Here is a 14,301-nt window from a genome sequence, read left to right as displayed (position 1 = left end):
TTTTCTCAAAGTAGGAAAGCAGCTTCCAGAAATTCAAATATCATTGCGATATTATCAATGGCTAGATGCTTTTAGTGTCATTTACTTCAGTAGATGTACATGGTATTTATTATGACACATTATTTTGATAATTATTATTTAGTGCATCCTTTTTATTAGAGAAGGTTAGACAGTCCTCATTACAGGATTTGCATTTGTATTAGGTGATTTGGGAGCAGGTTCAAGAAAACAAGGCTTAGCTCTGGACTGGATGTTGACAGGTTGAGGGGTTAATTAGTCAAGTTATTCCAGAAAGACAGAACCAAAAGGAGATAGATAGGGCTACCCTTGTGGTCCAGTGGGTAAGAATCTGTCTGCCAATGCAGGGGACATGAGTTCGATCCCTGGATCAGGAAGGTGCCTCGAGGCAGCTACGCCTGTGCACCACAACTCCTGACCCTGTGTTCTAACGCCTGAGAGCTGCAACTATTGAATCCACGAGCCACAACTAGGGAAGCGCGAGTGCCCTAGAGCCTGTGCTCTTCAGCAAGAGAAGCCCACCATCACAATTAGAGAGTGACCCCCACTCCCCTCAACTAGAGAAAGCCCTCTTGCAGCAACGAAGACCCAGCATAGCCAATAAATACATAAATTTCAAATGGAGATAGATAGACAGATGGGTATTTTAAGGAATTAGCTCATGCAATTGTGGGGGCTGCAAGTCCAAAATCATAGGGCAGCCTAACAGTCTAAAAATACAGGGAAGAGCTGCTGTTACAGTATTGAGTCCAAAATCCAGAAAGCAAACCAGGCAGCCTGGAAGTTCTAGGGTTTCCAAGTTGCAGGCTTGAGGCCAAATTTTTTGGGGGAAGAGCAAACTTCAATCTTTGCTCTTAAGGCCTTCAACTGATTAGATGAGGCTCACCCCCATTATGGAGGGTAATCTGCTTTATTGAAAGTCCATTGATTTGAATGTTAGTCACATCTAGAAAATATCTTCATGGCAATGTCTAGACTGTGTGACTCTGGCGATCGCTGGAGCTGTTACCAGTAATACAGTTCTCACCTAAGCACAAGCCAGGATTGTACTTTCTATGCCCCTCTTTGAAGTCACACATAGATGAATAACTTGCTTTTGAATGCGGGCAGAAGAGACACATGTCACTTGAAGACGGGGCCAGGGCTTAATTCAACCATGTTCTCTTTCCCTCTGCCATGCTGAATAGCAATGCCCCAGATGTTGACAGCTTCATGAACCTGGATTCCAATGGGAGGATGACAGAAACACAGCCCCAGATGACTGGGATGGGCTGAATGTTTGTACCCCAGATTCATCTGTTGAAGCCCTAATTCCCATTGTGATGGTATCTGGAGGTGAGGCCTTTGGGAGGTGATGAAGCTTAGATGAGGTCATGAGGGGGAAGGTCCTTATGATGAGATTAGTGCCTTTACAAGAAGACACACCAGGGAACTTTCTTCTTAAAAGAAAAAAAAGTTTTAAGCTTTTTATTTTATATTGGAATACAGCAATGAACGATATTGTGATAGGACTTCCCTGGCAGTCCAGTGGTTAAAAATCTGCCTGACAATGCAGGGGTCGCAGGTTCAATCCCTGGTCCAGGAAGGTTCCACATATCACAGGACAATGGAAGCCCATGCAAGCCACAAGTACTGAAGTCCTCGTGCCCTAGAGCCCGTGCTCCACAAGAGAAGCCACCACACCACAACTAGAGAGTAGCCTCTGCTGGCCACAACTAGATAGAAGCCCGCACGCAACAGCAAAGACTCAGGGCAGCCAAACATAAATTTAAAAAGAAAAATGTTGTGATAGGTTCAAGTGCACAGCAAAGCAACCCAGCCAAACGTATACACGTATCCATTCTCCCCCAAACTCACCTCTCATCCAGATTGCCGCATGACGTTGAGCAGAGCTCCCACCAGAGAACTCGAGTGCTCAAGTGCCACGGGAGAACACAGGGAGAAGGCAGCCAGCTGTGAGCCAGGAAAGGAGCTCTCACCAGACACCACACCTGCTGACATGTTGATCTCAGACTCCCCAGACTTGGAATTTATTTCTAAACAATAGAAACAAATGTCTATTGCTTAATCCACCCAGCCTATGATATTTTGTGATGGCAATGCATGCATCCTGAGACATGTGGCATGAATGAGACCTGGGTGATGTTTGTTACGGCAGCACGGCCTCGTCTACCCTGACTGATACAGCGTCCAAAGCCACGGTGTTAACCATTGGGCTGCACTGCCTCTTCACTACCACTGAAAACTCCTTTATGAGCACTAAAGAGCTCCAAACAAGCTTTTGCTAGTGTTGTTGTTGTGGTTGTGTTGTCACTAAGTCATGTCCAATCTTTTGCCCCATGGACTATGTAGCCCACCAGGCTCCTCTGTCCATTGAATTTCCCAAACAAGAATACTGGAATGGGTTGCCATTTCTAACACCGCATCTCCATTGTCTCCCACATTGGCAGGTGAATTCTTTACCATTGAGCCACCTGGGAAGCCCTTTGCTAGTGTACTGCAGTCCAAAATGAAAGAAACTTCAAAAGAACACAAAACTAACAAGAACAGAAAGGAACAGCTAACATTAAGCCAGAAATACTGGCCCTCTGGCATATACCCATAAATTGCAGACGATCTGGTTTCTTCTTAAACTTGAAACAGAGCCTGGGGGAGGCTGGGCTTGTGCCAAGAGGAGCTGGAGGAGATGGAACAGTCAGAGCCAGGACCTGATGAAGCATCAGCATCTCTACCGGGCAAATCCTGGGATGGCAGAGTCCCATACCAAGGCCTTCTTCCTCCCGCTCTCCCTCATACTCAGATCTCTGCATCCCTCAGACACCTGTTTGCTCGTGAACACGAAAAGGCTAATTTGATTTGGGGCCAAGTCTCAAGGTCGTCTGCTAGTTTTCCAAGAAGATTCCCTTTGAAGACCAGCCTCTTTGAACTCCTGCCTTTCTCTAATTATTTAACATCCATTAGGATGTCAAGTTCAACAAAAAATCATCCACCAATCCCACTCCTGGGAATATATCAGACAAAGCTATAATTCAAAAAGATACATGTTCATAGAAGTGTTACTCACAATCGCCAAGACATGGAAGCAACCTAAATGTCTATAGACAGATAAATGCATAAAGACGTGGTGTGCGTTCAGTCACTCAGCCACGTCCGATTCTTTGTGACCTTATGAACTGTAGCCCACCAGTTTCCTCTGTCCATGGAATTCTCCAGGCAAGAATGCTGCAGTCGGTAGCTGTTTCCTACTCCAGGGGATCTTCCTGACCCAGAGATCAAACCCACGTCTCCTGCATCTCCAGCATTGGCAGGTAGATTCTTTACTACTGGGCCACCTGAGAAGCCAAAGAAAGTGTGATACATATACACAACGGAATACTACTCAGCCATAAAAAAGAATGACATGTGCCACAATACAAGTGGACCTAGAGATTATCATTCTAAGTGAAGTAAGTCAGAAAGAGAAAGATATCTCTAGCCATATGATATCACTTATATGTGGGATCCAAAATATGACAAAAGTGAACCAGAAATAGAATCATGGAAATAGAGAACAGACAGGTGGTTGCCAAAGAAGGGATTAGAGGAAGGGTGGAATGAGAAGTTGGAGTTAGCAGATGTAACCTTTTATACAGAATATAAGCTTTTACATAGGATGGTGCCGGGGTCCAGCCCTAGCAGAGTCCAGGGGTTCCCTTCAGATGAACAGAGTCAGTGAAGAAAAGAAAGCCAGTCAGTCTTGGTTGAGTGCAGGATCAAGACTACTTTATTCTTTTACATCAGTGCTTATATACCCTAAAACCAATAATCCTTTAAAGAGGTTTAAGGAGGGGGGAATGATAAGATTGTACCAGGTGCATAATCACGGGTTACATCATAAATAACAGTCAATACCTACACAAGCTTTTAAACAATTCAATGGCAGCAGCTAGTCAACTGTGAAAAGCCATCTACAAACCTTATCTTGGGAAGCTCAGCCCCAGGCGGACTTAGCTTTGGTATGTAATCCTAAGGGTCAGAGGTCTCATGAATTCCCTCCTGATCACACCCTAAGGAATCTCCTCAATCTCATAATGGACTCTATCTACTTTTGCTTATGGGATAGATAGGCCTGTTTATTGGGACCCATGTGCCCCCAGGGACTGTGTTGCTGCCATGCAAAGGTTTCAAGGAGGGATTTTAGGTAAGAGTCAGACTAGTTTTTAGGGAACATAGAAGAACGCCAAACATCAGAAGATGAAAGGACGAAGGCCTGGGAGTGGATGGTGGAGCGGTCCGAGAAATCCCCGGAGGTCCAGACGCCTTTGCGTGCCAGCTCCTTGAACCCAGACCTTGTCACGGGAGGGGTTTCAGGAGGGGATTCTCTCGCCGACAGGATGGGTAAACAGCGAGGTTCTATTGTATAGCACAGAGTTCAGTGTTTCCCAAACATATCTGACCATGGACCCTTTTTCACAGAACATTAACAGAATTGATGTCCTAAGGAATCCATTTCAGGAAATGCTATTACAGATACACACATCATAGACTAAAATGTACAGGCATATGTGACTAATTGATATATTTCTCCAGCCAATAAATGATTCACTCCCTTTAATGAATCTCAATATTTGGGAGAAAGAGATAAATTTAATGGAAATGTTTACCTAGTTGAACTTCTGAAGGCAGCAGTGCCAAAAGTTAGGGATTTTTCAGATATACATGCCAATAAATTCCTTTCCTTTGAACACTTACGAGTTTCTTTTCTGTCTCTTGTGTTTTTTTAACGTATTTTTTAATTTATTTTTTTGGCCACACGGAACGTAGGATGTTATTTCCCTGACCAGGGATCGAACCCAAGGCTGCTGCATTATAAGCACAGAGTCTTTAACCACTGGGCCTCCAGGGAAGTCCCTGTCTTGCATTTTAGAGTCCTGACCAATACAATGAGCTACTTCTGGCTTTCTCTAATAGATACTCAATCCCATCAACGTGAAAATGTTAGCAACAAGGCTCTTTTTTTTTTAATTTTATTTTAGACTGCATTAGGTCTTCGTTGCAGCGTCTGGGCCCTTTGCTTCGGTATGCAAGCTTTCTCTGGTTGCCCTGAGGCATGTGGGATCTTAGTTTCCCCGACCAGGGATCAAACCAATGTCCCCTACACTGGAAGATGGAATCTTTACAGCTGGACCATCAAGAAAGACCCTCATCAGGCTCTTTAAAACATCATGCTGAATTTAGAAGTGGCGTTGCCAACTGTGAAGCATTGAAAACCCCTGAACAAGACAGTATCAGGCACGGCTTCCCTTTCCTCTCTTGTTATCTGTTTTGCCATAGAGATGGGTCATAACTAGAACACACTGTATTATCAGGTCTTAGAATATCTTCTTGAAATGTCAATTACTAGGGGAATGATTAAGCCAAATAAGATCTCCAGGGGATCTTCCTAACCCACAGATCGAACCCACATCTCCTGAATCAGCAGGCAGATTCTTTACCACTGAGCCACCAGGGAAGCCAAACAGTAAATGCATACTAGTTAATAAAATGTGAATTTCCTTTGGTGGTGGTGGCGGTGGTGTTTAGTCTCTAAGTCATGTTCAACCCTGAGACCCTATGGACTGTAGCCCACCAGACTCCTCTGTCCATGGGATTTCCCAAGCAAGAATACTGACGTGCATTGCCATTTCCTTCTCTCGGGGATCTTCCTAGCCCAAGGATTGAACCTGCATCTCCTGCATCAGCAGGCAGATTCTTTACCACTGAGCCACCAGGGAAGACCGAATTTCTTTTAATGATCTCCAAGTACCCAACCAGCTGGACTAATCAATACTCACCAGTCTATAAGATCAACCATGTGGGGCCCACAGCAACAGTAGGAGGAGATACTGAACTACCACACAGAGGTGAACGTTTGTTCCCATTTGTTGAACTGCATGTTTATTCCAAAAGTTAATTGTCTGGGTTTCCAGACCTATTTATATTTGTACTTGTTCTTATCATTGTTTGCATAAATATCACATAAACCAGTAAAAATGTGAAAAATAAAAAGAGTTAGTGTGTATTTGAAAACTAATTTGAACACTCTGGAAAGACTTGATAATAGCACATCAATTTTTTTTTTTTAATAAGCATGGTCTTTTGTTTGCTTGTTTTCAACTGTACCAGGTCTTAGTTGCAGCATGCGGGATCTCCCTCCCTGTCTAGGGATTGAACTCGGGCCCTCTGCATTGGGAACACAGAGTCTTAACCACTGGATCACCGAAGAAGTCCCAAAGCCCATCAGTTTTTATTTAGGTAAATAATGTCTCTTGGTAGAAATACATTCTTGAGTTTTTCTATTTTTATACATTTTTATTGCTGTCAATATTGTGAGATATTTTGTAAGCCCCATGAACCCAAACCTCTCAGGTTGAGTGGAATAAGTATACCATACAAACTATCCACAAAAATGCCTAAAAGCATCAGACGTTTTTAAAAAGCAAGTTGCTATATATTTTCTTTGACACATTTAACTTCACATTAATTAAACATTAAACACATGTAATGTTTAATTAATGGATCCCTTCATAGAATAAAGAAAATTACAATGATAATTGTCACTATGTAACAAAAAGTACATCCTACCTGAAAATTACTTTTCAGAAAATTCATTGCAGTGAAATCAACATTGAGATTTATGATGACAAAGGTTTCCCTATTATGCCGATTTGTTTTTAACTTTTTAATTTTCATTTTGTTTTTGTTTTTATTTATTTGTTTGTTTGTTTGTTTTGGTTACACTGTGCAGCTTGCAGGATCTTGGTTCCCTGACCAGGGATTGAACCCAGGTCCTTGGCAATGAAAGAGCCAAATCCTAGCTACTGGACCACTAGGAAATTCCCTGAACTTTGTTTTGACAAAATTTCATACTTACAGAAATGCTGATATTTCACACTTGCTCCGTAATTCTACCTCTCTCTAGAGCATGCTCTCTTTGTTGTTCAGTCACTAAGCCTTGTCTGACTCTTTGAGACCCCATGGACTGCAGAACACCAAGCTTCCCTGACCTTCACTATCTCTGGGAGTTTGCTCAAATTCATGTCCAATGAGTCAGTGATGCTATCTAACCATCTCCTCTGTCGCCCTTTGCCTTCAATCTTTCCCAGCATCAGGGTCTCTCTTTATGTATGCATAATTTTGTCATTTTTATGAATGATTTAGGAATCAACTTGCAGACATGATATATCTTCACCCTTAAATATGTCAGTGTGTATTCCCTAAAAACAGGACATTCTATCACACAGGTACAGTATGATTGTTAAAATTGAAAAATTAATATTGGTGATAATGAACATGGATACTATCATCTAAGACCTTATTCAGGTTTCACCAATTTCCCACGAATAGCAAAAGAAAACAGCATTTTTCCTGGTCTAGAATCCAACCCAGGAACAGAGCAGTTCTCCTTGACTCTAGAACTCTTCCTCTATCTTTGCCTTTCACTGTCTGGGTATTTCTCAAAGAGCACAGGCCCTTAGGACACCCCTGGTGGTCCAGTGGTTAAGACACCATGCTTCCAATGCAGGGGACCTGGGTTTGATCTGTGGTCAGGGAACTAATAACCCATATGCAGGGCGCTGTGCCCCCAAAATAGAAAAAACTAATAAAAATAAATTTTAAAAAGATTATTCTTGGGAACTCCTTGGTTAGGATTCCTTGCTTTCACTGCTGAGTGTTATTCGCCCAGTCTGACTGAGTGAATGTCTGTCTGAATGAATGAGTGTCTGACTCCTTGAGACCTCATGGACTGTAGCCCACCAGGCTCCTGTGTTCATGGAATTCTCCAGGCAAGAATACTAGAGTGGACAGCCATTCCCTTCTCTGGGGAATCTTCCTGACCCAGGGATGGAATTCAGGTCTCCTGCATTGCAGGCAGATTCTTTACCATTTGAGCCACCAGGGAAGCCGCTCACTGCTGAGGGCCTGGGTTCAGTCCTTGGTGGGGGAACTAAGATCCCACAAGCTGCATGGCCAAAAGATAAATTAAAAAAAAAAAAAAAGTGCACAGGCCCAGGGATTTCCTGGTGGCTCAGTGGTAAAGAATTCACCTGTCAATGCAAGAGACACGGGTTTGATCCCTGAGCTGGGAAGATCCCACATGCCTGGGGGCAACTAAGTCCATGCTCCACAACTACTGAGTCTGTGCTCTGCAACAAGAGAAGCCATTGCAATGAGAAGCCTGTGCACCACCACTAGAGAGTGGCCCCGGCTTGCCACAAACAGAGAAAAGTCCAAGCGGCAAAGAAGACCCAGCACAGCCATAAATAAACAGATAAGTAATTTTTAAAAGAGCACAAGTCTATTCTTTTTTTAGAATGTCCCTTGATTGGAGTTCATTGCATTTTCCCCCCTGATGCACACGTGGTCAGAACACCACAGACGTGATATCGGTTCCTCTCAGTGCTTTATGTCAAAGGCACAGGAGGTCTATTTGACACATTGCTGGTGATGTCCATTTGGATTACTCATTAAGATGGTCTCAGCCAGGTTTCTCCATTCTAAATTATTACTTTTTAACCTTCCTGATTTATAAATATCGTACTCGGATTTATTTTGAAACTATGCAAATATCCAGTTTCTCATCAATCTTTCATCTACTAATTTTAGCATCCATTGAAGATTTTTGCCCGAAACACTTCTCACTGCGGTGGCTGCCAGATGGTGACTTTCTAATTCCATCGTTCCTTGTACAGTTGGCATTGTTCTGTAAGGAAGGGCTTTTCCTTCTTCCCCAGTTATTCATTCATTCATTTGTTAGTATCATTATGGACAGATGGTGAACCAGGGGTTCAGGCACCTTCCCTCTGACTCCATCACCTCTAATATGTGGCCTCCAAAAGCACCACAGAGGGGAAAGAAAGACTATATAGAGGAATTCACCAGGGGCATTAGGGCAAGGTCTGCAAGTGACCTATCACATTGCGATGATACACAGTATGTGTCAACTTGACTGGGCCACACGGTGCAGAGATATTGGTCAAATATTATTCTGCCTCTGTCTATAAAGATGTTTCTGAATGAGGTGAGCATCGAGTTGGTAGACTAGGGAAAGCAGATGGCCTTCGCCAGTGTGTGTGGGCCTCATCTAATTCATTGAAGACCTAAATAGAACAAAAAGGCTCAAAAATCCACCCTCTGTGCCCAATTGTCTTGGAACTGGGATATCAGCCTTCAGACTTGGACTAGAACCAAACCATTAGCTTTCTGGGTGTCCAGCTGGCTGACTACAAATCTTGGGACTTCTCAGCCTCCATGATCAATTCCTTATAATAAAATCTCTCTATATATACCCTATTAGTTCTGTTCCTCTGGAGAACCCTAATACATACATTTACATATTTCACTTATCTTTGGTCAATCCCTGGTACACGGCCCCCACCCTAACTGCAGGGGAGTCTTCTTGGGAGGAAATAGAATAGAATAGAATTGGTGAGCTTTGAGCCACTCTTTGCCACTGTATGTCTTTCTTATGATTCTAATTGTCAATGAAGTATCATGCATGTTCAGTCGTGTCCAACTCTTTGCAACCCAATAGACTTTAACCTGCCAGGCTCCTCTGTCTATGGAATTTCCCACTCAGGGTTCCAACTGGAGTTTCCTGCATTGGCAGACGGATTCTTTACCATTAGTGCCGCATGGGAAGCCAAGTATCCAACAGAGAATGCCAATTGTTTCAGTTAAGAGGGTTTCTATGATCTACTCAACCATTAAAATAAGAGGGAAATTATTCACACCAATGGGGAGATAGTATCAAAACACAAGGCTAAGTGGAAAAAAGGAATAATATAGACCAACAGTCTAATAAGACCTCTCTTACAGAAAAACTACACATAATACCCATGTATCTTTCTTTAGAAATCTACTGGATGGGGTAATAAATAAACACACCAAGAAAGAGGAAGATCTCCAGGCAAGAGGAAACCCAGCTCAAGAGAAAGGAGAAGCAATCCCAGGGTGATGGAAAGAAAGTTCCCCGAGTAACATCTGTACATGGAGCTTAGAGAGAAGATAGTCCCAAATGGACCAGGTCAAAACACTCCTGGAGAGTCACTCTGGGATAAGGCTGATGGAAAACCTAATGCATATAGCAGTGGGGACGATCTGGAGAGACAGCTTACAGCTTAATTAGTGGTGAGAATATAGAATGTGACACACATGGGGAAACTTAACAATTACTAATGTCAAGAAAACAAAAAACAGACCCCTGAACTTCATGGTATTCAACATGGCTCAGCTGTGAAAGGCACATCCATGTTTATAGTAGTGCAAATATTGATCTAACCAAGATTTTGGTACCACGATGAGAGGAGCACAGAAGGGGGTTGAGCAATTGCTGGCGATAGCCTAAAACAGAAGCCTAAAGCCTCTTCCACCCTGGGAAGTCAAACGACAATGCCTGAAGCTGATAACATCTGAAGTAGACATCTAAGCACGTTATTGAGAGTTAGAGAGGGATCAGGAACAAGTTCAGAGTGTTCACTTTAGGGCAGCGTGAACAGGGAGCTAGAAACTGGGCCGGCTGGGCCTGCTGCTCCTCCTGCAGAACTTGTTTAATGATTGGAGCCTTCAACTAGGAGCACGTATAGCTTAGAATTTTTTTAAAATGTGAATTAGAAACCATGTACAAACTCGGTTTCTCTAGGCATACGTGTTTACAAATGCACAGAAAATATCTGGAAGGCGATGCACGGAAATGGTAACAACGATGGCTGTTGAACTTGGAATGAGGAACCAGGGTCCCAAGTGGAGAGGGGGAGGGGAGAATAAGAGGGTCAAGGGACACTATCACTTTATCTGTACTATTTTCTTTCTTTCCTTCTTTGTTTGGCTGCTCTGGGTCTTGCTTATAGCACATGTGATCTTCAAGCTTCGTTTTGGCATACGGGATGTTTGGTTGCGGTATGTGGGATCTTTTAGTTGCAGGATGTGGGATCTAGTTTCCTGACCAGGGCTTGAATCTGGGCCCCCTGCATTGGGTGCACAGGGTCTTACCCACTGGACCACCAGGAAAGTTCCTGTCTGTATTATTTTCATTGTATACAATGTGAAGCTATATGTGTGTAAGAAAAGACCATTTTAGGAGATTTTACTTTTTTAAAATAAGACAAAGGCCCGTCTAGTCAAAACTATGGTTTTTCCAGTAGTCATGTATGGATGTGAGAGTTGGACTATAAAGAAAGCTGAGCATCGAAGAATTGATGCTTTTGAACTGTGGTGTTGGAGACTCCTAAGAGTCCCTTGGACTGCAAGGAGATCCAACCAGTCAATCCTAAAGGAAATCAGTCCTGAATGTTCATTGGAAGGACTGATGCTGAAGCTGAAACTCCAATCCTTTGGCCACCTGATGTGAAGAACTGACTCACTGGAAAAGACCCTGATGCTGGGAAAAATTGAAGGTGGGAGAAGAAGGGGATGACAGAGGATAAGATGATTGGATGGCATCACCAATGCAATGAACATGAGATTGAGTAGGCTCTGGGAGTTGGTGATGAACAGGGAAGCCTGGAGTGCTACAGTCCGTGGGGTTGCAAAGAGTCAGACACAACTGAGCGACTGAACTGAACTGAATAAAATAAGACAGTGGAGAGAGTTCTCCTTTTCTACTGGGCACAGGCCCAAGTCATGGTTCAATTTTCCATGGCCTGGTATGCTCCCAGAAGACAGGAAAATCTCCAGTCTTCTTGTCAAACAGTCTTTACCTCTCTCAGTGATTCTAGGAAACCAAGGATCCGCAATGACTAAGATGGGTCCAGAAATAGATGCATCAGAAAAGCAGAAAGGTCATTAAACACACCACACACACACACACACACGAGAGTGCCCTCCCAGTCTACTGTACTTTGGCCAAAAGCCTCTCTGTCTCGCCTATTAACTTTTTTTTTTTTTTTTTTTTTTTTTAATTTTTTTATTAGTTGGAGGCTAATTACTTCACAACATTTCAGTGGGTTTTGTCATACATTGATATGAATCAGCCATAGATTTACACGTATTCCCCATCCCGATCCCCCCTCCCACCTCCCTCTTCACCCGACTCCTCTGGGTCTTCCCAGTGCACCAGGCCCGAGCACTTGTCTCATGCATCCCACCTGGGCTGGTGATCTGTTTCACCATAGATAGTATACATGCTGTTCTTTTGAAACATCCCACCCTCACATTCTCCCACAGAGTTCAAAAGTCTGTTCTGTATTTCTGTGTCTCTTTTTCTGTTTTGCATATAGGGTTATCATTACCATCTTTCTAAATTCCATATATATGTGTTAGTATGCTGTAATGTTCTTTATCTTTCTGGCTTACTTCACTCTGTATAATGGGCTCCAGTTTCATCCATCTCATTAGGACTGATTCAAATGAATTCTTTTTGACAGCTGAGTAATATTCCATGGTGTATATGTACCACAGCTTCCTTATCCATTCATCTGCTGATGGGCATCTAGGTTGCTTCCATGTCCTGGCTATTATAAACAGTGCTGCAATGAACATTGGGGTGCACGTGTCTCTTTCAGATCTGGTTTCCTCAGTGTGTGTGCCCAGGAGTGGGATTGCTGGGTCATATGGCAGTTCTATTTCCAGTTTTTTAAGGAATCTCCACACTGTTTTCCATAGTGGCTGTACTAGTTTGCATTCCCACCAACAGTGTAAGAGGGTTCCCTTTTCTCCACACCCTCTCCAGCATTTATTGCTTGTAGTCTTTTGGATAGCAGCCATCCTGACTGGCGTGTAATGGTACCTCATTGTGGTTTTGATTTGCATTTCTCTAATAATGAGTGATGTTGAGCACCTTTTCATGTGTTTGTTAGCCATCTGTATGTCTTCTTTGGAGAAATGTCTGTTTAGTTCTTTGGCCCATTTTTTGATTGGGTCATTTATTTTTCTGGAATTGAGCTTCAGGAGTTGCTTGTATATTTTTGAGATTAATCCTTTGTCTGTTTCTTCATTTGCTATTATTTTCTCCCAATCTGACGGCTGTCTTTTCACCTTACTTATAGTTTCCTTTGTAGTGCAAAAGCTTTTAAGTTTCATTAGATCCCATTTGTTTAGTTTTGCTTTTATTTCCAATATTCTGGGAGGTGGGTCATAGAGGATCTTGCTGTGATTTATGTCGGAGAGTGTTTTGCCTATGTTCTCCTCTAGGAGTTTTATAGTTTCTGGTCTTACATTTAGATCTTTAATCCATTTTGAGTTTATTTTTGTGTATGGTGTTAGAAAGTGTTCTAGTTTCATTCTTTTACAAGTGGTTGACCAGTTTTCCCAGCACCACTTGTTAAAGAGGTTGTCTTTTTTCCATTGTATATCCTTGCCTCCTTTGTCAAAGATAAGGTGTCCATAGGTTCGTGGATTTATCTCTGGGCTTTCTATTCTGTTCCATTGATCTATATTTCTGTCTTTGTGCCAGTACCATACTGTCTTGATGACTGTGGCTTTGTAGTAGAGTCTGAAGTCAGGCAGGTTGATTCCTCCAGTTCCATTCTTCGCCTATTAACTTTTTAAAGATTTTTTTTCTTTTGATGTGGACCATTTCATAAAGTCTTTATTGAATTTGTTACAATATTACTTCTGTTTTATGTTTGGATTTGGGGGGCCACAAGGCATGTGGGATCTTAACTCCCTGACCCAAAATCGAAACCTATATCTCCTGCAATGGAAGGTGAAGTCTTTACCACTGGACCATCAGGGAAGTCCCTCACCTATTAACTTTTAAGATAATTTCTAATTTTAATAAAAAGTAGTAAATAATAATACTAGCAAGCCAAGTTCATATTTCTGTTTTCAGTCATTTACTATCTTCCCTGCTGGCACTATTTTTAAAACTTGCCAAATCAAACAAAGCAGCTTGAAAAGAGCATCTGACCACATTACAGAACTGTTCAAGTCTACAGAAAGTCTGACTTTTTTGAAAGAAAGCTTTTAAAAAAAAGAGAGAGGTTCTCACCAATTTAGCCTTTCAAATCAACAAGAACTTCCAATCTTATTAAAATTGCTAGTGCTTTAGTGAACATTCTGGGTCGACAGGAAGGTAGTTGTAATATTTAAATTCATTTCACTTATGGGCCTCTTTTAAGCTTCTCTTCACCTGGGCTTGATTCCCCAAACCCAATATGCTATAATAAAATTATGAATATATGAATAATTTGCACACATTAAATTTTGGAACTGCTCTCACATGTGTTACCCTGTATTTTAAACAATTTCTCTTGGGAAATTTCCTGATTAAGAGGTTTTTAGAAATAGAGAGCATCAGTTCTGAGCCATGATTAAAATCAATTC

The sequence above is a fragment of the Cervus elaphus genome, chromosome 10 (genome assembly GCF_910594005.1).
Source record: "Cervus elaphus chromosome 10, mCerEla1.1, whole genome shotgun sequence".
NCBI lineage: Eukaryota > Metazoa > Chordata > Mammalia > Artiodactyla > Cervidae > Cervus > Cervus elaphus.
The sequence above is the reverse complement of the archived record's forward strand: the minus strand, read 5'-3'. Positions refer to the sequence as shown.